This window comes from Puma concolor, chromosome D4, assembly GCF_028749965.1.
Source record: "Puma concolor isolate L17-30 chromosome D4, mPumCon1.1.hap2, whole genome shotgun sequence".
NCBI classification, from domain to species: Eukaryota; Metazoa; Chordata; class Mammalia; order Carnivora; family Felidae; genus Puma; species Puma concolor.
Window position 1 is genome coordinate 55615518 of NC_141679.1, and position 25101 is coordinate 55640618.

Sequence of the window (25101 nt, forward strand, 5' to 3'; positions counted from 1 at the left end):
TGTCTACTGCCTACTGTATTTCTACCCCTTCCCATTTACATATAGCTATGAAACCCAAGAAGAAGATGGGTTCTAAAAATAAAACACAGTGGGGGAGCAAGTTCACCTACCACACCTGGGAAATGTGGACTCACAAATTCAGATGGTAGTACCTGGATTAACTCCTGGACTAGAGTGCCACAAGAGGGCACTCTAGCTTGTGGGAAATTATAAATCCTGTACAGTCAAGTTGAGCTTTGTATAAGGTCTCATTTACCAGTCCACAAAACCAGGAAGGAGCTACAGAACAGAGGGCTGGGAAAAGAAGGAGCTGGGAGATAAGGTGAGAGGTTGTCTTCTGTCAATAAACTTGGGATCTAATAAGGGTCTAATACTTCCAAGTATGTTTTTAAAGGCCAACTTGATTTGAGCCCTGGAAGAGTACACCAGTTGGAGCAGAGATGAGATTGAGACCATTGATTTGAGGTGATGAGGGACAGAGAGCCTAACTGAGTGCAGGACCCTCTACCACCAGACTGAATTTGCAACCTGGAATTGAGATTCAGTTTCCACCATCAAAATTCCCTTTCAAACTGCCAGTCAGAAATTTAAAAGCTTTTGTGCTATCTTCATTTATTTAAGCATATTTATTTTTTCTATAAATTCCTTTACCTTTTAGTAAGTTTCTTTCCTCTTGTTCTTTTTGCTTTAAAAAAAATAATAATCTATCACTCTACCACACAAGGCATCATTATTTCCAAGGACGCAAAGAGGAAAAGGATACTTACTCATGTTGATTAGAAGATCTGCAAGAGGGGGCATTCTAGAAGTCCCTACTTGGAATTTTTTTTTTTTAAATCAGTGTCTTAGAGGTAAACAGAAACTAATATAATCCACAGCTTCATGACAAAGTTCATTACTTACACAGGCAGAAGGTCACAAACTGTGTGCCAGAGATGGAGTTCTGAGCTGAACATTATATAGTTTCCATCTGTGAGGCACAGTTGGCAAGACTACAACTGTCTTAATACCCTACAATTAGTAGGGCAGAATAAGTTGTTTGACTTCTTAAGCATGTAAGTAGTCCAAGACAGTGTCCATCTCCTCAAGTTGTTACTTCTAGTTGGATCCCTGCACTTTCAGTGGCAAGTGATGGCAAACAGACACATTCTAGAAAAAACAATAGATTAAAATCATTACCTCTGCATCATAGAAGGCGCCCTCAAGTTCTCTACCAGAGTTTCTAAATTTTGTGTTTCCTTTCAACAATAATTTAAAACTTTTCATGTAAGCACATTCTAGATCATTTGGATAACCACCTCATAACCAAATACTCAAATTTGCATGTGTGTTTACAATTGCATGGAGCCAAGTGGACGCCACGTGATGTTATGGCACTGTAGGAATACAAGTTTCTCAGTCATTCAGAAGTAGGGAAGCGGTGAATGGAGCCACCTCACAGCACACAGCACCTCACAGCAAAGTTTCCATCTTTGTATGTATTGACTAGCAACAGTTGATTCAGTGAGGTAATAAACAAGTAAAATGAAAAAGTTTTCATTATGTCTTCTTTTTGTTAGAGTATTTTGTTTCTATTGCATTTTGTAGGGCGCTAGTAAGCAGATCAGCCAACAAAACAAGAATTGGTTTGAAATTAACGTCGTTTAAAAGGGAAAAAACAACAATGCTCAATAACTCAAATAATGTTCCAGTAATACACAATGAAGCAGAGAACCCCAAAATGCATCTTTCCACTATTTAACACATCATTGTTATTGTTTTATTATTCAAATTTTTAGCCTTATATTTTTGTTCACACATAATTGGTAAATTAATATCCATTGTACAGATGAAACAGAATATAGACAATGAGTTTATATGTAAGTTGTGTTTGTAAATATTTAAATAAAGGTATAATGGAAATTACTTTATTCTAGGAATATGCAAGAATTTGTTTTTCCTCCTTTAAAAGGTATTATTACATTACTTAAATTTGTACAGAATATACAGGTTTTTTTCTTTTTTATAAAATTATTAATGACCAACAGGGAATAAACTAAAGAAAAAACAGTGAGCATGTCTTCATAAGAACAGATGTACAGCCTTTTGGGGACTAGATTGACAACTAACTTTCTATAAATTCTAATATTCCTAAATGTAATAGTTCATCCCATAATTTCAGCCTAGTAAATAATACTTCATAAGTTATACATTTCACAAAACATTGGCGCAAAGTGTTTAAGCCTAAAATTTTTTGAACTCTACCCAGAAGGACAATTTTTCTTTCCTTTGTTTTGTTTTCTTTTCCTTTTTCCCCCAAGGAGCAATTAGTTTTATCTTTTCTTTCCCTGAATTAATTTTAGTTGATTTTCTTGGATAAAAGACATGGCTTTTGGAGGGAAGGAGGTGGAATCTCAACCATCCCAGCTGATTATAATGCAAATTTACATAATAATTGATAAAATTTACCTTATCTTTTTACTTAATAGATTTTCCATAACATCTTAAAGTCCTTATTAATAGTGAAAAGGAAAAGTATTATTAACAATTTTTTTAATTAACAATAAGACCCTTCATTATTATGAAAATGCAGCTGACTTACATTTTTGATGTAACATTTTATTTTTTTTCTGTTCATAAGTTATCTTTGATCTCTACACACCTGCTTTGGTGTATTCATGGGTATCTGTAATGATATGAGTGCTGGGAACATTTCATTTGAATGGCTTTTGTTCTCTTTTCTGTACTCATGCATTTCATTAGCATGATGATGCAGTGGTCATAATCCAGAAGAGTTATTGTTCTTCTCCCCATTTCTTTGTTCATGTACACACACACACACACACACACACACACACACACACACACACAAATAGATGCTGCCTCCTTCAGATAACACCACATCCACTATCATCAATTTATTTACCTGGTGACTTTAAATTAAGAAGCAGTATGTCTACACTGGGCCCAATAAAAGGTAGAATTGAGACACAAAACTGGATAAAATTCTTTCCTCACTATTTATTTTAGCCAGAATTATGCCAGTGCTTATTAACATAGTCAATTCATTGGTTGATACTTGAACTTTTTATCTGCATCTTTTAGGGAAATAACATTACACCCATTGATTGTGTCAATATTTATTCAGTGAAAATAATGTGCATTTTGTGAGATCTTAACTATAGTACCCATTATTGGCACATAATTTTTCAGTTTATAAAGTACTTTCTTGTATATATCTTATTTAACTTCACAATAACCTTTTGAGTCTGTGTTTTTTGTTGACTCTGAGTTGTTTAGAGAAATTAGGGTCAGAGAAAATGGTCTATTTCATTTCTTCCCAAGTTACTTATAATCAATGAAGTACTTTTAACACGCTCTTCTTAAAGAGAGGAAAGCAGCCTGTGTATTTCTTTGGGTAGATCAAGAACGAAAATAAACCACCTATGCAGACATTTTCTACTGGTCTTGAATATGGTTGGATATTAGTGCAAGATTAGTGATTCCTCTTGGTTGGAAAGTGGAAGTCACAAGGTCACACTGAATTTCAAAGTACAAATCATCTGAATTAATGGGATGTACCCTCCTTCAACTGTCCCTGCCATGGCTGGGTTCAGCACACCTATTTCTATCAGATGGAGGTCAGTTCCTCACTGGTCCATATCCTTCAAGACTACTACATCAGAACTAGCTTACTTTTATTGGCCTGTTTATTCACAGGAACTACTCAGAGAAGCAAGAGACTAATTGCAATGGGATCAATTTGGTTTCTCTTATTCAGGGAGAAAAGGTTTCAGTATCAAACCCAAAATATCCCTGTGGCAAGGTGCAAAGTTTTCTGTAATTTGGTTACTTCAGGCAACATATCATAATAATATCCCAAATATGCTCTACTTTCAAGTTTGTATCTTACTTCAAGTTTGTGTTTTACCTTATGCAAATATATAAGCACTCTTCTAGCAACTATTTTTTTTAATATGAAAGTTATTGGCGAATTGGTTTCCATACAACACCCAGTGCTCATCCCAACAGGTGCCCTCCTCAATGCCCATCACCCACTTTCCCCTCTCCCCCAGACCCCATCAATTCTCAGTTTGTTCTCAGTATTTAAGAGTTTCTTATGGTTTGCCTCCTTCCCTCTCTGTAACTTTTTTTTCCCCTTCCCCTTCCCCCATGGTCTTCTGTTAAGTTTCTCAGGATCCACATAAGAGTGAAAACATATGGTATCTGTCTTTCTCTGTATGACTTATTTCACTTAGCATAACACTCTCCAGTTCCATCCACGTAGCAACTATTTATTTATAATAATTCATATTTTCCATATATCAAATTCCTTCCAAAATATCATACCACCAAATATCGGTAATTTGTGTTTATAGCAGGAGCCATCCATGCATCCATCCATTCAGTAAACATTTTACTTAGTGTTTTATATATGCCAGACACTGAACTGTGCTGAGAATAAATTTATGAACAAGACTCAAGGAGCCTCACACTCTAATAAGAAAGACAGATATGTAGACAAATAAGTTCACATAATGACTATAGAAAATGTGTAATGAAGTCTCCAGCCTTGGGAAAAATAAACCTATCTACTTTTCATTTATCCATCCGTCTGTGCATTTATCACATATCAATCTTGAGTACCTACCCAATGACAGGCCTTGACCTCAATGTCAGGGATACAAGTTAAGTGAGACACAGCCCCTGTCTTCAAGGAATCCCACAATTTGGTGTGAGATCCAAATAAGTAATAACTACCTATAGCAGGAGATAGTAGAGGCATATGTCTAGTACCATGGCTGCACAAAGGAGTGATCAACTACTGGGTGAGGATTCAGAAGAGGCTTCAAAGTACAGAATTTGATAGAACTGGATCTAGAGGGATGAGACAGTGTCAGTGAGCAGATGAGGAGAGAGGGTAGTCAAGGAAGAGGATAAACTAACACTTTTCATTATCTCTGAATGTTTAGATGGAGGAGCTGTGTGTTCACTCAGACCCTCTCTCAGTTTGAAATGCCCATGTGTGTGCCATGGGGTGAGTGATGACAGGTACCAGAACAAACGTTTGGATAAGTCCAGTCCTGCTTTCTAATTAATCATATTTAATTGGCCTGATAGTTCTGGACTATAGCTTCAAATCCAAATTCCTGTGATGGCTTTCAAGGTTCTTAGTGATTTGCCTTCTTCTTGTCTATGCTGCTTAATTTCACCTTCTTCCTCTACCTCAGTCCTACATTATAGGACCAATCGCCTTTCTACCTGCCCCCCACCAACAATATCTCCTTATTCTCTAATCTCTCTTTGCCTTCTGACACCAGTCACACTTGCCTACTTCCTCTCTGCCAGTTGACAGTTTAGCTAAGTCCTACATCCTCTACAAAACTTTGACCTCTGTGGTCCAATGATTTCTTTTTTCTTTTTTTAGAAAGAGAGAGAATGAGCAGGCGAGAGAGGCAGAAGGGGAGAGAATCTTAAGCAGACTCCATGCTCAGTGCAAAGCCCAACCCAGGGCTCGATCCCACAGCCCTCAGATCACGACCTGAGTGGAAATCAAGAGTAAGACGCTCAACCAACTGAGCTACTCAGGTGCCCTGGTCCAATTATTTCTATTTCTTTCACCCACTTAAAAGTCTCCTTGAGTGTTAAACCTGTGCCATCTATTGCTTCCACAAATGGTTCAGATGAACAACTTTGCTAAAATCCCACTCTGGCTAGCCTGAATATACCTGGAATACCTATTATATGGAAATGGCACATATCATATCTTGCAGGACATCTTGGAATAAAGTTCATTGAAAAGTTTAATTAGCATAAAACAGTGTATGACATTAGTAAATGTGTGCTGGCTAAAGCTGTGCAAGCCCTGTTCCCAAATTCCCCATACTGTAATCACTTCACCCTGGGTTCACCATGTCTCAAGCAGTGGGAAGCATCTCCATTCAAACTTCATCATCTCCATCCACAGCCCACCTTCCTGACACCATAAGCTCAAACCCTGTCAGAAAGCACTCTGGCTCTACTTTCTGCTGTTCTGCTAGATGTTTTCAGAATTTATCAACCACATGCTTACTCTGAAACCTGGAGAAGAGTCATAATGCTCACAAATGTCTCTGAAGGAAATTTGGACCTTATTGCTTTTCTTTCACATCATCTTCTTTTCTTTCTTCCAGTTGTTTCTTCTCTCCTGTGTTAATCAGGGTAATGAACAAACAATCCCCAAATATCAATGGCTAAAAGTTTTGAAAATATATTTCATGTCCATTTCACAGTTTGTGGTAGGTTGTGGGGATTAGGAAGCAGGTGTAGGCTCCACAGAGGCATCGAAGGGCCCAGGCTGATAAAGAGTTCCATGGTCTGCCTGGGCAATCACATCCACTGGCTGGAGGGTGAGGAAGGGAGGCAAAAGAAACATGAATGGTGATGCAGGACATTTTAGGAGCCAGAACTGGAAAGGATAATATATCTCTTCCATCCACATTCCATTTGCCAGAACTCAAGCACGGGACCCCACTTAACTGCAGGGGGACAGCGAGAAATGCAATTTAGCTATATTTCCAGGAAGAGAACAAAATGAGTTTGATGAACAAACTCTCCATCTTATTTGATTAGGGAGAAATTTATATATATCTTTCCTTAGAGGTCTTTAGTCTTCAACCAGTCCAAGGAAACACACTTTGACACGTCACACAATTTCAACAATGTGTTTGATGTCATCATATACATTCCAGTTACATTTGTAACCAACATCTTATAATTCTCAGATTGTCTCCCACATGCATGTTAGTTCTTCAATAAGATTTCATGGTGAAAGGGGTGGTAGTGGGAAGGAAGCCGACTAGAAAGGGCTGTTTTTCATAGAAGGCGGGGGGGGGGGTAGTTAACAACTTAGAACTTTGAGAAACCTAATTGAATGTCTATTGACAGCTTATGATATTACTAAATTAATCAGTTCAAGAACTTCAGAGGAAATGTATTTCTGAGCAGACTATTTATATAGGAACAGGTAATTTGGATTCAGAAGCATTAAAACATATTTTAAAAACGGGAATGTAAGGTCTTAGAGGATGCAATCACGGTTTCACAGTTAGGGGATGACCCACATTTCCACTAGATGGCCCTATTTCAAAATATTACAAAGCTGAAGATGAACAGCTTTCTGATGACTTGCAACTCTCATACCTTTTCAAGTATTTAGGGCACTTCATTACCAATTGTAGCTGGTTTTTCTAAAATACTATTGATGTGGCAAATTTCATCTTTTAGTATGACATGGAACCTGTTTTGGTAAAAGAATTTAGCCCAAAGTTTTTTTAATAGAAACTATTTTGTTCAGAACAGATCATTTAAAATGAACAACCTGGCAGTACTTAAATGACAGCCTGTCCCCCAAAGTGCAGACTCAGCAGTGATGTCGGGAGAGTCCACAAAGCAACCGATGCTGTAAATTTCCCTTGCTCCAAGTGGATTTTAATACCAACACAGATTCTATTCCTCTTTTTTTTTTCCGGCTCTATTTCGAGACACACATTTCAAAATCCCTAAGGTTATTCTACTATGTTGTATGAATTCTGACAACTCCAAATAAGTCAAAACCATCCAATTAAAATATTCTCTGAAACTAAAATGGGATGACTATAATAAAAAGCTGCAAAGCCAGTAATTAGCAACTAGAGCCTGGTGGTTGCCATTATAAAACATCTTGAGAATTGCTGACAAGAAAGAATAGAAGACACTAATGTCTCTTTTTCCTATCCATGCATCTGTTAATCCTGGCATCTTCTGCTATCAGGTGCTAGGTTTCAATGTAAGAAGGAAGTTCATCTAATTAAAAATAAAGAAACTCAAGGAAATGGATAGAGGCCCATTCCCTTCCCTCCCTTCTCCAACACTCAGTCCTGCTGAAAGGAGATCAAGGCTGAGGTTTCCTACCACTTCTGCTATCATCATCCTTCTAAGCAAATCTGATAGTAGCAACATAGGTTTGTTCCCAGAATCAAAGGAAGTCAACACCAGAGCCTTCTTTCTCCACTCCTATCATTCTTCTGGGCTCTTCCTACATTTAGACAGAGCCCTCACACTACACTCAACATTACTAAGTCATTCTAATACACATCAACAATTGTAGACGAGACATGAGAATACTGCATTCAGGCTGAAATAATCTCCCATCAGTGTTGTGGTCATCTGGGTTATCTTCAATATTAAATTGAAAACATTTCCCATCCTGTTTCTCCCAAATTATGGCAGTCATGTATTTCCTTATCCATTAAATTTCAGACCACAAAAATTGCACATCTGTGTGTCCAGAGACTTGAGGGATTAAATACAGCCAAGCTGATGTGTGTGTAATTCCACCTCTGACCATGAAGTAACAGGCACTAGATTTACCTTTCTGCCTTAAACAATTAGAAAGTCAGAAAAAAATGGATGAAGTAATGTTTTTCAGACATTGAACAACAGGCCACAAAGGACTGAGAGAAGGGAAATAAATGAGATAAGCCTTATAATTGCTCCAGTTTTCTGCCTGGAAGAAATTCCTAGTACAGGAAGCGATAACCCAAACAGAACACAGCGGTCTCACTGAGATGGCAAGATAAAGACTGAAGTTTGAAGGGGACAAGACAGCTAGACTTTCCCTCTGAAAAGAGAGAACTAATAGAGCTCTGAAGTCTTCAACTGGGCAATGATCTCTGCATCTGAAGGAAAACTACCAGAGTAGAAGAAAGAGAAAAGAAAGAAGCCCAGGAAAGCTGTACACCAAACAGTGCCTGCAGCTCACACAGGGATGGAAACAGTTCATTTTGCTACCAGCCAGAGTGAAAAGAACTCAAACTACAAAAGACATCAGGCAGTGACCTGAGAAAAGTATTGCCCTCTTGGCAGTAGTGTTAACTCTGGATACATCCTTAGAAAGCTTGAAAGCAAACCTTGAAACAATCCAGTAAATTCCAAGTAAATTAGCTATACATTAGAATAAAAGTCCAGTACTATGTAAGGCATAAAACAAAATGCATCATCTAAAAAAGTAAATAACTCAATGTCCAGGATTCAATAATAATAATACAAATTACCAGGAGTGCAAAGGATCAAGAAAACAAAATCCATTAACAAGAAAAAAAAAAAAATCAATCAATAGAAATAGAGCCCAAAGTGATGGAGATAATGAAATTAGCAGACAAGGATGTTTTTAAAAGCTATCACATGATGGGTATTGAGGAGGGCACCTTTTGGGATGAGCACTGGGTGTTGTATGGAAACCAATTTGACAATAAATTTCATATATAAAAAAAATAAATAAAAAAAAAATAAAATAAAAAAATAAAAGCTATCACAAACATGTTCCATATGTTAAAGGAGGTAGAGAAAACATGAGAATGATCAGGAGAAAAAGGAAAGACATGAAAACAATCCATGGAACTTCTAGGCAATATGAATACAATATCTGAAATGAAAAATACAATGAATGAGAATAGCAACAGCTTAAACAGTATAAAATAAAATATTAGTAAATTTAAAACCCAGTAATAGGAGCTGTCCTGAATGAACACCACAGAAAGAAAAATACTGAAATAGATGAAGCATCAGTGACCTGAGGGACACTAAATCAATATGTGACATCGGAGTTCAGATACACTATAACATATTATAAATATAAAGACACAGAAGGATTGAAAGTAAAAGAATGAAAAAGGTATACAAGGCAAAAAACAGTATTTTCAGACAAAGTAAATTTCAGAACAAGGAGACATATTTGATAATGATAAATGTGTATGTATCTAATAACAGAGCCTCAGATACATCATGAAAAATTCATATAAATGAAAGGAAAAATAAATAAATAGATAATTACAGCTGGAGACTTCAGCACTCCTTAATCAGTAGGTGATAGAAACAAGCAGCAGGGGCACCTGGGTGGATCAGTCAGTTGAAAATCTGACTCTTGATTTTGGCTCAGGTCAGGACCCCAGGATCATGGGATCAAGTCCCATGTCGGGCTCCATGCTGAGCATGGAGCCTACTTGAGACTCTCTCTCTCTCTCTCTCTCTCTCTTAAAAAAAAACAAAAACAAAAACAAACCTTCCCCAGAGAAAACTTCAGCCCTATATGGCCTCTATCAAACATTTAACAAAGAAATAATATCAATTCTATATAAACCCTTTGAGAAAATAGAAGAGGGAAGAACACTTCCCAAACCATTCTATGAGGTACCCTGACACCAAAACCAAAGACATTATAAGAAAACATAATTACACACCACCACCATCCCTTGTAATACAGACATAAAAACTCTGAACAAAATTTAGCAGATCACAGCATGTATTATATAAAATGATAAAAACATCATGACTACATAGGATTTGTCCCAAGAATTCAGTTTTGGTTTATTCCTCAAAAATTGATCAATGTGTTAACAGACTAAAGGACAAAATCCATATGATCACTTTACTACATGAAGAAGAAGAATTTAACAGGATTTAACACCTATTCATGATTTAAAAAAATGACAGAACTCCATCAAACTAGGAAAATAAGAGAACTTTCTAAACCTGATAAAAAACATCTATGAAAAATCTACAACTAATGTCATACTTAATGGAAAAAGACTAAATGCTTCACCTGAAGATCAGGACCATGACAAGGATGACTGCCCATTCCACTTCTATTCAATACTGTACTGAAGGCCCCAGCCAATGCCATAAGGTTGAGGAAAAAAAAAAAAAAAAAAAAAAATATATATATATATATATATATATATATATATATATATATACACAAATCAGAAAGGAAGAAGTAAAACTGTCCATATTTGCAGACCAACAAAGCTACTAGAAATAGAAATAATTAATTTAGCAAGATGACAGGATGCAAAGTCCATATATAAAAATCACTAGTTTTTCTATATACTGGAATATAGTTGAAATAGAAAGCATGATTTCCAATAATATCAAAAATATTAAATACTTGGGCATACACTTAAAAAATATATGCAAAAGCTATACACTGAGAAACTATAAAACTTTGCTGAGAGAAATTAAGGACCTATATAAATTCAAAGATAAAGCATGTTTATGGAACATAAAATTAAATATTGCTGAGATGACAATTCTCTGCAAATTGATCTATAGAGTCAACACAATTCCAGCCAAAATACTAGCGGGTTTTTAATGACATGTCAACTTTTACAACTTTGTGTCAATAGTAACAAAAAAATCTGATTTTAAAAAAATGGGTAAAAGTTTTGAATACACACTTTATCAGAGAAACATTACAAATGTTCAAAATCATTAGTCATTAGAGAAATGCAAAAAAATACATAACGGAATTGTAAAAAGAACAATAATGCCAGATGTTACAAGAAAGTAATCACAACACTCATACATGCTGGTGAGAAGGCAAAATGGTGTGGCCACTTTGGAAAACAGCTTGGCAGTTTCTTAAAAAGTTAAACATACATTTACCATAGCAATTCTACTTTTAGATTTACCCAAAAGAAATTAAAACATTTGTCTGCACAAAAGCTTGTACTCAAATATTTATAGCAGCTTTATTCATAATAGTCAATCATTGCAAACAACCCTAATGAATCAGCTGGTAAACGTGTAAACAAAGGATGCTATGTCCAGGTAATGGAGTACGACTCAGCAATGGACAACCTACTGATATACAAGCAGCAACATGGATGAATCTCAGAAGCATTATGCAGAGTGAAAGAAGCCAGACACAAAGATTACATCTTATATAACTCCATTTATACAAAATTCTCTAAAAGGGAAAATTATAGGGATAGAAAGCAAATCAGTGATTGCCAGGGACTAGAGGAAGGAGGTAAGAAATGACTGCAAAGGTCACAGGGAATTGTTTGGAGTGATGAAATGTTCTGTGGCATGATCATGGTAATGATAACATGACTAGAGGTATTTGTTAGTATTCAATAAGTTGTACACTTTAAATTGCTGGGTTTTATTGTGTATAAGTTATACCTCAATAAAACAGGAGTTTGTTGGTTTGACTTTGTTTCTTACTATATAGAGAGGTCAAAAATCTGCAAGGCCCATTGCATAAGGATAGTGACAAAATATACATATATAATTTGGAATTCCAATGATGAGTCTCCTAGACAATTGGAAAGTTTCATCTGACAGGCATAGGTAGCTATACTGTTTTAGGGACAAGGTAGAGAGGACTGAATAATGGAGGTACAAAAGATATTCCAACATGTGACTTGCTTCAGATGCCTGGGATGGGGGTGAGTTGGGGAGATGTGAATTTCTCCAATGATGTTAAAATAGGCATCTCCCAGCCAACTCTATAAAGCAAGATAACTTGTGGTTAAATCCACATACTCACCTGGAGAACCTATTAAGAGGCAGGGACTGAGCAGAGTGTCAGTCCCTAGGAAAAATCCAAAGATGACAGAAAAGGCATGTGTCCTTAAAGGCAAAACCAGGATTACAATACAAAAAAATCAGTGCAGAGTGCTACTGAAATTTTGAGAGGAATCTATTCATCTAAAAAACATTTATTAAATACTAATTATATTCCAGGCACTGGAAGAGCATCTTCAAATACAATAATAAGCGAGATAGCCACAGAACTCCCTCTCCTGGTGATGAAACGGCCATTCATAAATGTACTATTCAGCAGGATTCTTGGTTATAAAAATGAAACTGACTCCGGTCAAGTAAGGAGAAAAATAACCTCCTGCAAGAGTATCAATCACCTCACAGAATTGATAGAAATACTAGAGAACCAGACTAAGGTAGGAACTGAAGGAAGCCAGACATAGTCAAGACTCTACTAAAGAGGCTAATTATGGGGTTACTTTCCATCATAACACTGCCCAGCCAACTCTGCCCAACCAAGAATAATCCATTAGCCCTGTGGTTTTACAGCATTTCCTCAAGATGTATTTCTTGTCCAGGCTAAGATCATGCACCTTCCTGGATGTGGGGAGAAGAAATGGCCTTCTCCCCCTTTGTGTGTTTGTAGCAGGAACATGAGTCTTAGTTAATTGGGTGAAAAGGAGAGGAAAGTGTGCTGTAAGCAGAGGAAATGGAATGTTCTGAGGTCCTATGGTAGGGGGAAGCGTGATGCATTTCAGGCACTCAACATAGGATGGACCATGCAGCATCACTAGGGCCACATAGAGGACTTCAACTTTTCCAGGAGCAATGAGAAGCCATTATGAGATGTTAATATAGGAGTGACCATTGAATTTGTGTGTCAAATAGATTACTTTGCGCTCTGGACAACAAATTGGAAGGAAAAAAAATGGAAGCAGAGAGATCAGTTACTTGGCTACTTCAATGATCCAGGCCAGAGGATGATGCAAGTGGTGGCAGTGGAAGTGGAAACAGGAAGACATTCAAGAGCTATTTAGAAAGTATACAGGACAGGCTGTGATGACAGCAGATGTGGAAAGTGAGAAAGTGGATCTAGGATGACGCCTCCATTTCTGACTGGCCCAACTGCACCAATGGTGGTGCCAATCACTAAGATAGGGAACACTAGGAAACAGCCAGTTTGGCAGAGAAAATCATGAGTTTTAGTGTTCAACCTGTTTAGTTTGAAATGGCTTGAGTCATCCAAAAGGCAATATCAGGTAAGTGAGAGGCCTCCAACTCAAATGAGTTAAAAAAGAAAAAAGGGGAGGGTTAATGATGCACATGATTGCAAAAGAAAGATCATGCAGATAGGTCATCAGACACAGCTGGAGACAGAAGCTGAAATAATTTTAATGTGGCTCATTTTCTCTCCTCATTTCCCAGAAAAGGCAATACTAATTCATTCAAATGAAAAATTAAAAAATTTCTTAAAAAAAAAGAAACACAACAACTATGAACTGAAACATGTACCAGAATCAAGTAGGAAAGAAAGATGGATGGGCTGAATGATCTTCAAAGTCTCACCCAACCCTAGGATTCTATTATATAATATAAGTTTTTGAATTGTCTAGAATGTAGATTTATTTCTATTCAAATAAATTGGTTCCGTTTCTTTCTTAACAGTAATACCTTTATTTATTATTAGTATTATTATCATTTCAAACAAGCTATCTCAGTTTCCCTGACATAAATATTTAAGAGGCAGTAATGATATGTTGGATAAAAGCATAAAATTTAAGGGCACAGAGTCCTAGATTCAAATTCAATCAAACATAATTAGTTATGCAAATTTACACGATGTATTTCATGAGCCTCAGTTTTCTAGTTTTCAAAATAAGAGTAATAATAGTGCTTACATAATAATTTTTATGAAGATTAAAGGGGCTCTTGAATATTTAAAAAAAGGCAATGTGTAGGTGATTCGGTGTGAGCCTGGAACTCAGAGGAAAACTCTGCGTGGGAGATATAAACATGTGAATTGTATGTATGTCAATAATTGAAGCTATGTTATAGATGATATTACCTAGGCAAGGAGTATAGAGAGAAGAAGGGCAAAGCCTAGGACTGGCCTTGAGAAACTCCTGAATTAGATTTCCTGGGCATGTCAGAGTAGCAAACTTCTTGATGGGTTTTGAAACTGAGTAATTGGGTGGAGAAGGAAGGAAAGGGTATTTTGACAAAACGTGAACAATAGGAGAGAGGCCTTCTGGGAAAGGGGAGATGCTCACTGAGGCTGGAAGGTGCATGAGAGGGTGCTGGATTTTGAGGCTGACACAGTAGACACCGAATGATTGTGTATATCAAGAAATTTGGGCTTTCCTGTAAACAGTCCATCAGATTTTATAATCAGAGTAACAAAGTTTGTTTGTAAAGAGAAAATTTTTCCAAAAGGGAGAAAAAGGAGGTTAGCTAAGAGAAAGAAGAGCTTGGAAGCAAAAAAAACCAGTCAGGAGCTGTAAGGAGTTAAGAGCTCCTCTAAACCAGTGGCAGGGACATATGTGTGACATATGTGTGAGATATTTCAAAAGTAGCATCAGCAAGACTTGCTAATGAACTGAGTGTGAAGGAGAGAGAGATATTGAAGGGGAATTCAGGCCCCTAGAGAATCAGGGAAGCATACATCAACAATTAATATCATTTGTGAACAGTCTGTCAGAAGAATCATAACAGAATCATCAAGTCTAATTAATGAGGTCATCCCATGAAGTTGGGCTAGAGGTAGGTCACAGTCTGTGGTACCATAAGATCCATTTTGCCTCTGAATTTCTTGGATGCTAAATCACAGATGGTGAACGCAGCACTGATGGACTGTAGCCTGTATGACCAGGTAGACGGCAGAACTATTAACTAAAACAAGGAATACTACCCTACACTGTAAACACCTATAAAACATATACACTTCCTAGCATCTCAAAGAGCTGGTGGCCACTGCATGAGAACATTAGTGCTAAGGGAAATATGGGAAGTAATTAAGATTCTAAGAGTAACCAGAAAAGGAAATGCTCCTGGAAGACTCTAATTTGTACATATGGATGTTTAGGAAAACAGAAGAGTGCCTGTTTGGGGAGAAATGAACCAGAATACTGGAAGGCAGGGGGATTTAAAGAGCAAACTCCAGTGCTTTTGGTTGGAAACCTTGAACCAATGAGCAAAACAGATCTAGCAATGTCTGAAGGTTGATGGGGCATGGGAGAAGGATGGCAGAGCAGAGTAACATTAATCTACTAAATGTCTTTATATTTAAAGTAGATTTCTTGTTGACCACATATAGTTAAGTCTTGTTTTTTGATCCACTCTGATAATCTCTGTCTTTTAATTGATGTATTTAGACCATTGACATTTAGCAATTATTGATCCAGTTGGACGAATATCTACTATGTTTGTTACCACCTTCTATTTTGTTGGTCTTGTTCTTTGTTCCTATTTTTGTCTTCCATTTTTTCCCTGCACTTTCTGGTTTTAGTGGAGCATTTTATACGATTCCATTTTCTCTCCTTTCTAATCAATTATAATGAATACCACTTTTACTTTTTTTAGTTGTTGTCCTGAAGTTTGCAGTATACATTTACAACTTAATCCAAGTCCACTTTCAAATAACACCATACCACTTCACAAGTAATGTAAATACCTGTAATAATAAAATATTCCTTATTTTTTCCCCACTCATCACATGTATCATTACTATCATTTACCTCACTTATACATAAATGATAATAATAAAATACATTATTTTTACCTCAATATGCTGTTAGGTAAATTAAGAATAAGAAAAATGAAAGTTTTTATTTTATCTTTACTCATTCCTTCTCTAATGCTCTTCTTTACAGTAGAGCTGAGTTTCTGATCTCTATCATTTTGCTTCTCTCTTAAGAACTTCTTTTAATATTTCTTGCAAGTGAGGTTTACTGCAAATTCTCTCAATTTTTATTCAGTTAAGAAAGTATTTCTCCTTCATTTTAAAAAATTATTTACTTTTTTTTTTAGGTAGGTTCCATGCCCAGGGTGGAGTCCAACATGGGGCTTGAATTCATGCCCCTGAGATCAAGACCTGAGCTGAGATCAAGAGTCAGACCTTAACCAACTGAGCCACCCAGGTGCCCTTCTCCTTCATTTTTGAAGGATAATTTTACAAGATACAGATTTCTAGGTTACTGTTCAGGTTTTTTTTTTTTTTTTTCCCTTTCAACACTTTAAATATTTCATTCTTCTCTCTTCTTGCTTCACTGGTTTCTGAGGAGAACCTGGATATAATTCTTACCTTCGCTCGATTCCTTCAAGATACTTTTCTTTAACTTTGATTTGCTGCAATTTGAATGTGATATGCTTAGGTGTAGTTTGGTGGGGGGCAGGAGGGACATTTATCCTATTTGATGTTTTCTGAGTTTCCTAGATCTGTGGCTTTCTGTCTGACATTAAAATCTGGGGAAATTCTCAGTCATTATTACTTCAAATATTGCTTCTGTTCCTTTCTCTTTCTTTCTTCCTCAGATATTCCCATTACATGTATAAAAGAGGCAACCCAGGATTGAAGCCAAATTCTAATGCCAAAGCCCATGATTTTTCCCATGCTAATTTAAGAATAGTTTGCTAGCAAACATTTAACTTTAAGACATGAATTACTCAACTTGAAAAAGTACAGAAGCAAAAGAATATAAAGTGAGCCTGAGTGAACAAAACCAAACAAAACAACAGTGTATAGGGCTATGAGCAAGGGATGGAAATGGAGGAAAGACTACAATTACCAAACACTCAGCATATGTCAGGTTGTGAGGTCCAGTCTCAGTGTTGTTGTTTGTTTTTTTTTTTTCTCTTTTACTTCTCCCAACAGCCCTGTGAAGCAAGGATTGTTATCTTTGTTTTATCAATGAGGCTATGGGTGATAGGGACAGTTAATCTGATGCAAAATTGTCAACTTTATAAAGTTCGACTTTTATGCTTTTGTTCCCATTTCTCACTCCCCTATTCCCAATATTCCAATCCTCCTCCTTCCTGATGCTCTCAACTAGGTGAGGTTTCCTTTGAAATTTGAAAACTGAATTCTTGACAATCTCAGAAAAAAAAGTTGATAGAACAATTCACCTCTTGATTGACTTGATTTTATAGTCAAAAAAGTGTATGTGTGTGTGTGTTTAAAATGAGTAATTCCTTCCTTCCTTCCTTCCTTCCTTCCTTCCTTCCTTCCTTCCTTTCTTCTTTGCCACCTTCCTTCCTTCCTCCCTTCCTTCTCACCTCCTTTTCTTCTTTCTTTCTGTCTGTGCATTTTAAAATGTTTGTCTTTTGCGTTGCAACTTGAACGACAACTTGACTTAGTACAGTAACATCGGATCCCACTTTCTTTCCAGCAGAAACTTGCAGATACTGAGATACTGCTTACCTGTCTTCTGTAGAAAAGTAAGAGGTCAGCCTGATCTTTCCCCTGTTTCTGCTTGGATACCTTTGGAAAACTTTCTTTATCCCTGAAGTAAATATCTTAATCAATGTCAATTGTTTTATATTAAATAGTTTCTGAGTCTATGGTGTACCCTTAAAATAGCAGATTTCATTCTTTGCCTCCAGAGAAATTTCCTTCATTATATTTCAGAATAATTCTTATCTTTTATTGTTGAGTATGCTGTTTCAGGGACAATAATTATCTGTATTTTATGTCATCTACATATGAACACCTTACTTGGTCTCATTATTTTAATTTCTTTATAATTTTCTGCTGTGTTCATAGTGATTAGTTTCAGTCTTCAATTCTAGTCACTTCTTAGTTGTGTTTAGACTGTTCTTTAATTTCTAATTTATTTGTTAGATCTGTAATGTATTATTTTGGTTCCAATAGGTTTCCTTAGCTCTGCAATTTCTCTTTTATCTCTTTCTGTTGTTTCAGCATTTTGTCTTTGAGTTCTTATTTTAATGATAGCATGCTTTTATTAAGTTGTTTGGTTTTTTTTTTTTTTTTTTTTTAGCACTAAGGCAATCTGGGGAAATTTTCTTCTATTTTTTTGGTTTTTGTTTTCTTCCAGACTATTTCCTTTGTGTCTGTACTTTCTCTCTCTCTCTCTCTCTCTCTCTCTCTCTCTCTCTCTCTCCCTCTCCCTCTCCCTCTCCCTGTCCACCCCCGTTCCCTCTTGGTGATACATTTACAAGGTTGACATGTGCTTTATTTTGATTTACTCTCAGTTTCTCTGATCTACAGTACTTTCAAAAAAATTTTTTTGATGTTTATTTTTGAGAGAGAGAGAAACACATAGAGCATGAGCGGAGGAGGGGCAGAGAGAGGGAGACACAGAATCTGAAGCAGGCTCCAGGCTCTGAGCTATCAGCACAGAGCAGGAAGGGGGGTTCTGACCCTTGAACCATGAAATCATGACCTGAGCTGAAGTCGGACGCTTAACTGATGGAGACACCCAGGCACCCTGACAGTAGTTCTTCTTGACCTTCTTAGCTTCCCTGGAAACTACTTATTACCCCTGTGGACAACAACTTGGAGGCTAGATGTCATTTTCTATTTTCTTTTCTATATCTCAGATTTGAGAGTGGGAAGGAGAAGAGCCCCTCTGGACCTGCCTGCAGTCCTTGCTGGGATCCTGCACTGCCTCCCCCCTTCTGAGTCCCCATGAATATCCTTTATTGGGGCCAGTCTTCCCAGCAAGGGCCAGGCATTTCCTAATCCGAGGGCTCTGGCTGGTTCCCCCAACTCAGCAGGGACCTTGGAGAATGGCTGACCCTGTCAGCCCTTATGCCTCAGCCAGGATCTGCAGTGATGTTCATAGTTTCTCACCTACTCATCCTTCTGGCCACTTCTCTTCAAGGTCAATTCAAGATATTGGAGCTTTCCTCAAGCTTTTTTTCTGGGAAGCAGGTGTGATGAGCAAGATTGAGAGTCACTTTTCAATTTTGATTACTGCTGATGAATTTTTGGCCTTTTAAAAAGTGATATTTTTGTTCATATCATTAAGTCCTGGGGTGAGTGGGGATGTTATCTGATCCAACTGCCTTTGCCCCAGACTTTCAGAACAACTTTTAAGCAAGCACTGCTGGTGATTCCAAGCAGGTGGTTCACACACCACACTTAGATGAAAACCAAAGCACAATGCACAAAGACAAGGTAAAATAAAATTAAGGATGGAGTGGAAAGCAGAGAGCCTTACTTCATACTGGTTTTAAATATTAAGATTGTTCCTAATTTTATATTTACTTAATATACTTATGCATCCAAGAGCTAAAAAGCGAAGGGGAGGAACACTTAAGTTTTTACCTTTTCCAATGTTAAAAAGCCCTGAAGGTAAACAGTTGCAGGTTTAAAACCTCATATATTAAACATATTTTAAAAAAGAAACCCAAAGCATGTTCATAATCACATAAGAGGGGCATTAAAATGTTTTCCAAGTACACAATATCCTGTCCCCCAAGATGTCTCCTTCTAAAAGCAGCTGAGCTGAACATCTCTGCCTTTACCATCCTTCACATTTATCTTACAGAGTGAAACTAATTCTTTCATTACTTTTAGAGATTAATTCTGTCTACTGACTTCAACAAATGTTTTCCATTTGTGCTCAGCCACATTTTAAGCAACACCCTGGGAGATAGAGTCAGTGCTGTGTACAGGGATTTCACCACACAGTTCACATCGAGATCAGCAAAAGGGTGGAAAAATCCCTAGATGCAGTTTTAATTTTGTTGCCAGGGAAAAACAACAACAACAACAACAACCAGTGTTCAGAGTCCATCAGGCTTAGCTTCTCTGATGCGCCTCTTCAAAATGCAATAGGCAGGAAACAGCACATCTTGGAGCCTGCCCCCCCTTGAATCACAGTTGCCAGCCAAGCCCAGGAGCCTGGTCCTTGGAGTTCAGCGATCACACTGCCCAGTGTTGCAGGTCATGGGTTCCTGCAGGCTGCTTATCTTCTTTTCAGCATTTGGCAGGTGTGTTTTTACCACTGGCTTAATTCTCTGTGTTCCTTAGATGATTCACAGTGATTGCTCCACATGTCACTTTAACCTACTGAGCAAGTTTGCAAGAGTCGTTTATTCATTTTAAAGTGTAATAATGCCTCCTAGTCACAATGGCTGAAGAGGACACAGAGGCCAATGACCTTTACTATTGATTTCCTGAGATGTTTCACAATGACTAGTTAGGTGCAGGTATGGGGACAGAGTAGTATTTGTTAAGCACTCAGGAATCCAAATGCTGGCCTCACCAACTAACTGCATGACAGGGCAAGGTACCTACCTTCATTGAACTGCAGGTTCCTTATCTGTAAAATGGGGATAATAATGGTACCAACTGGGAGGATATTTAAAAAGCTAATATATGGTGGGTGGGGGGGAGCGGGGAATGCCTGAGTGGCTCAGTCGGTTAAGCATCCGACTCTTAATTTTGGCTCAGGTCTTGACCTCGTTGTTCATGACTTTGGGTTTCGAGCTGGGCTCTGCACTATGAGCAAGGAGCCTGCTTGGGATTCTCTTTCTCTCTCTTTCTCTGCCCCTCCCCCATTCACACAGATGAACTCTCTCTCTTTCTCTCTTAAAATAAATAAAAATTTTTTTAAAAAGCTAATATATGGGGAATTTTTAGCGCTGTGCAAATGATGCAGCTGCTGAAGATGATTATCATCTTACTATTTTATTAGAGAAGGGTGATATAAAAGGTTAACGTTGATACATTTAAATATTTTCTTGAATTGTTTTACCAACGAAAATGAGTACAGTGAAGTACTTCTGAAACCAGATGCTTTTTATTTTCAAATTAAAAAAAATTATTTTTGGGGTGCCTGGATGGATCAATTGGTTAGGTGTCCAACTTCAGTTCAGGTCATGACCTCATGGTTCATGATTTCAAGCCCCACATCGGGCTCTGTGCTGACAGCTCAGAGCCTGGAACCTCCTTCAGATTCTGTGTCTCCCTCTCTCTCTGCCTCTCCCTCACTGGCACTCTATCTCTCTCTCTCTCAAAAATAAACAAACATTTAAAAAAATCTGAAATTCCTTTAAAAAATTTATTTTTAACTGTATAAAACCACCTTGCTTTATGGACAAGGCCACTTGCCTGAGGTCACAAAGCTGACAGTAGACAAAATTAACACTACACCTCCAATAACCTTAATTTAAATCCAATGTTCTTTCTACTGCCTTACTCTGCCTTTCCGTGTGTCATCATATTCATCGGTGGAGATTCTCAGGTTGTAGCCATGTTTCTACAGAGGCTTTCTACATATTGGTAACTTCACATTTTGGCTGTTATAACAGACAACCCCAAAATAACCCTGGTGAAACGAGATTATTTGTCTTTCATGTTAAAGCTCAGGTAAGCAATCCAGGGCTGGGGTGGCCCTGCAACCATCAGAGACCCAGGCTTCCTCTATTTTAATGGCCTTCCCACTTCAGCGCATGGTGACCATCTTTGGTTCAAGAGGGCTACTCCAATCTTTACCATCATCCCCACTTTGCAGTAAAGATGTGGAGAGTGGTAAAAGGTGGACTTAATTTTTCTGTTCAAGAGTACACAACGTTTTTGTCCATAGCCTATTCACCTCAACTTAGTCTTATAGTACATGTAGCTGCAAGGGGGGCTAAGTAATGTACTTTTTGGTTAATTCTATTTCTGTGTAAGAAGGGAAGACTGGATATCGGGGTATAATGTTTGACCATACACACACACACACACACACACACACACACACACACACTAAGCTTTAAGTAGTGTGATATTTTCACAAAAGTACTAGAACTTCTGGATTTTAATACAACAGCTGACATGTATATGTAAGTTCTAGGCTTCTACAAGGGATAATTAATCTATTTCTTGAAATGTGGTTCAGGATAGCAGCTTTCACCTAATGATCTGGGAAGGTGGCATGGGGTACCACACAGTCTTTATAATACTTAGAAAGCCAACTGATAAAAAACAGACAATACCAAGTGTTGGTGAGAATGTAAAGAAACTAAGTCTTGTACTCTGCTGATGGGAATGCAATATGGTGCAACCAGTCTGTAAAACATTTAGCACTTTGTGAAAATGCTAAATATAGTCAGGGCGCCTGGGTGACTTAGTCTGTTAAGTGTGGACTTTGGCTCAGGTCATGATCTCGTGGCTCATGAGTTCAAGCGCCTTGTGAGGCTCTGTGCTGACAGCTCAGAGCCTGGAGCCTGCTTCAGATTCTGTATCTCCCTCTAACTTTGCCCCTCTCCCACTCGTACTCTGTCTGTCTCTCTCTCTCTCTCTCAAAAAATAAATAAGCATTTAAAAAAATGCTAAACATAAAATCACCTTGTGACCCAACAATTTCACTCCTAGTTTCTACCAAAGAAAAATGAAAACTTATGTCCACACAAAGACTGTATACGAATGTTCATAGGAACATTAGCCATAATATCCAAAAAGTGGAAACAACTCAGATATTCATCAACTGGCAGATGGATAAATAAAATGTGGTATATTTATACTATATATATATATATATATATATATATATATATATATTTATATATATATCACATTTAAAACACCACATATTGTATGATTCCATTTATATGAAATACTCAGAATAGGCAAATATACAGAGATAGGAAGTAGTTTAGTGGTTGCCTGGGACTTCAGGGTAGCAGAGTAGGGTGCTGATTGCAAATAAGCATGAGGGTTTTGTTTTGTTTTGTTTTGCTTTGCTTTTAGTATATGTGCTGCCGAAGCGAGCACAGTTGAGGGTGTGTGTGTGTGTGTGTGTGTGTGTGTGTGTGTGTCTGGTGATAGAAATGTTATAAAATTGTTATTGTAGTAATAGTTATACAACTCTGTAAATTTACTGAGACTTATTGAACTGTATTATTTTTGAAGGAAAAATAATATAAAAACAGAGGGGGAGGCAAACCATAAGAGGCTCTCAAAGAGAACAAACTGCAGGTTGCTGGAGGGAAGGTGGGTGCGGGGATGGGCTAAATGGGTGATGGGCATTGAGGAGGGCACTTGTTGGGATGAGCACTGGGTGTTGCATGTAAGTGATGAATAACTGGGTTCTACTCTGGAAACCAATACTACACTGTATGTTAACTCATTTAACATTAAATAAATACATTGAATTTAAATAAATAAATAAATATTTAAATAAATAAATATTTAAATTGAATTAAATACATAAATTAGAAAGACAAAAATTGAAGTATAATTAATATACAATGTTATATTGGCTTCAGGTATACAATACATAAATTTCATGCTTTTAAAAGGCCAGTGGAAGTAACATGCATACCCATATATCTTCAACTGGGTTAATTCAGCAGGACCAACCTAGGTCCAGGGACAATGTAGGTACTGGAGATACCAGAGATAAAAATACCTATTCTCCTGTTTGCCAAGGGCTCACATCTTACAGGTTGTCAAGGAAAATTTCACTGAAAGGATTTTTTGATTCCACATAGTGGATTGGATAAGTTAAGTAGAACATTTAAAATTTCATGATTTTCAAAGTGTAACACAGATTCTACTGATAGTTATTCTCCTATTTGACAAGTTCGTGACTTTTTTTTGACAAGTTCATGACTTTTTACTTCTCATATATTCATGTTCATAGCATGACTGCTTCAGATCTGATAACTTTACCTCAAATGGTGTCTTTTGTTTTCTGATAACCATGTTCAGGCCTCCTCCTTTTTTTTTTTTTTTCTTTTTTAGAGAGAGAGAGCACTGGGAGAGAGCAGAAGGAAAGAGAGACAGAGAGAGAGAATCCCCAGGCAGTCTCCACACTCAACATGGAGCCCAACATGGGCTTAATTTCATTACCCTGGGATCATGACCCGAGCTGAAATCAAGAGTTTGATGCTCAACTGACTGAGCCTCCCAGGTGCTTCCACATTCAGGCCTCTTGAAATATACTCTTTTTTTTTTTTTTTTTTTTTTTTTTTTTTTAAATTTTTTTTTTTCAACGTTTTTATTTTTATTTTTGGGACAGAGAGAGACAGAGCATGAACGGGGGAGGGGCAGAGAGAGAGGGAGACACAGAATCGGAAACAGGCTCCAGACTCTGAGCCATCAGCCCAGAGCCCGACGCGGGGCTCGAACTCACGGACCGCGAGATCGTGACCTGGCTGAAGTCGGACGCTTAACCGACTGCGCCACCCAGGCGCCCCTTGAAATATACTCTTAAATGAATTTGTTCTCAGTCCACAAAATGGAATGAGATGGGTGTCACCAGATGTCCCCTAATGTCTTCTAGATGTAGTCTTCCATGAGTCTAAATGTGTTTTTCACTTGCTGTGTAACCTGGGAAAATCTAGAATTTGAGGATATACCTGAATAGTTGCTGGGGAAATTAAGTGGCTAAACAAGCCATGGCCTGTGCAATACTCAGGGATAGAAAAAGGTGAGCCAGGAGAGTGGCAGCAAGCAATGGGAAGAGAAAAACCAAGAGTCCATCATTTTGAACTTTTGCATGGAGAATAAACATGTATAATTTAAGAGGGTACAGAGGACAGTGAGCCAAGCATGCTAACAACAGCAGTGTTCAGAGTATATTCCCAAAGTCTGTGAGGTCTGTGAGACCAACCAGACTGTGAGAGGAGATATTACTTATCATTCATTCATCCATTTATTCTTCACATGTTCACCAACAAATATGTTTTGATCCCTCCTATTGCTAGAAGTAAGGATGCTCCTAAGAGCCCTGACTTGGCTTCTGGGTCATCTCAGTATCTCATAAACTTTATCCTTCATTTTTTTTTTTTAATTTTAAAGAGTCTATACCTTCTTGAATT

At 37.5% G+C, this 25101-nt stretch overlaps 1 long non-coding RNA gene across 1 annotated transcript in view; it reads right to left on the reverse strand.

Annotated features, from left to right (window-relative positions):
* Positions 1 to 5765: 5765 nt before the first annotated feature.
* Positions 5766 to 25101, reverse strand: part of LOC147574882 (uncharacterized) — a 263957-nt gene continuing 244621 nt past the window's right edge. The window contains exon 9 of the long non-coding RNA XR_015242792.1: positions 5766 to 6361. This is a non-coding gene — a long non-coding RNA (uncharacterized LOC147574882). The remainder of the gene's footprint in view (positions 6362 to 25101) is intronic.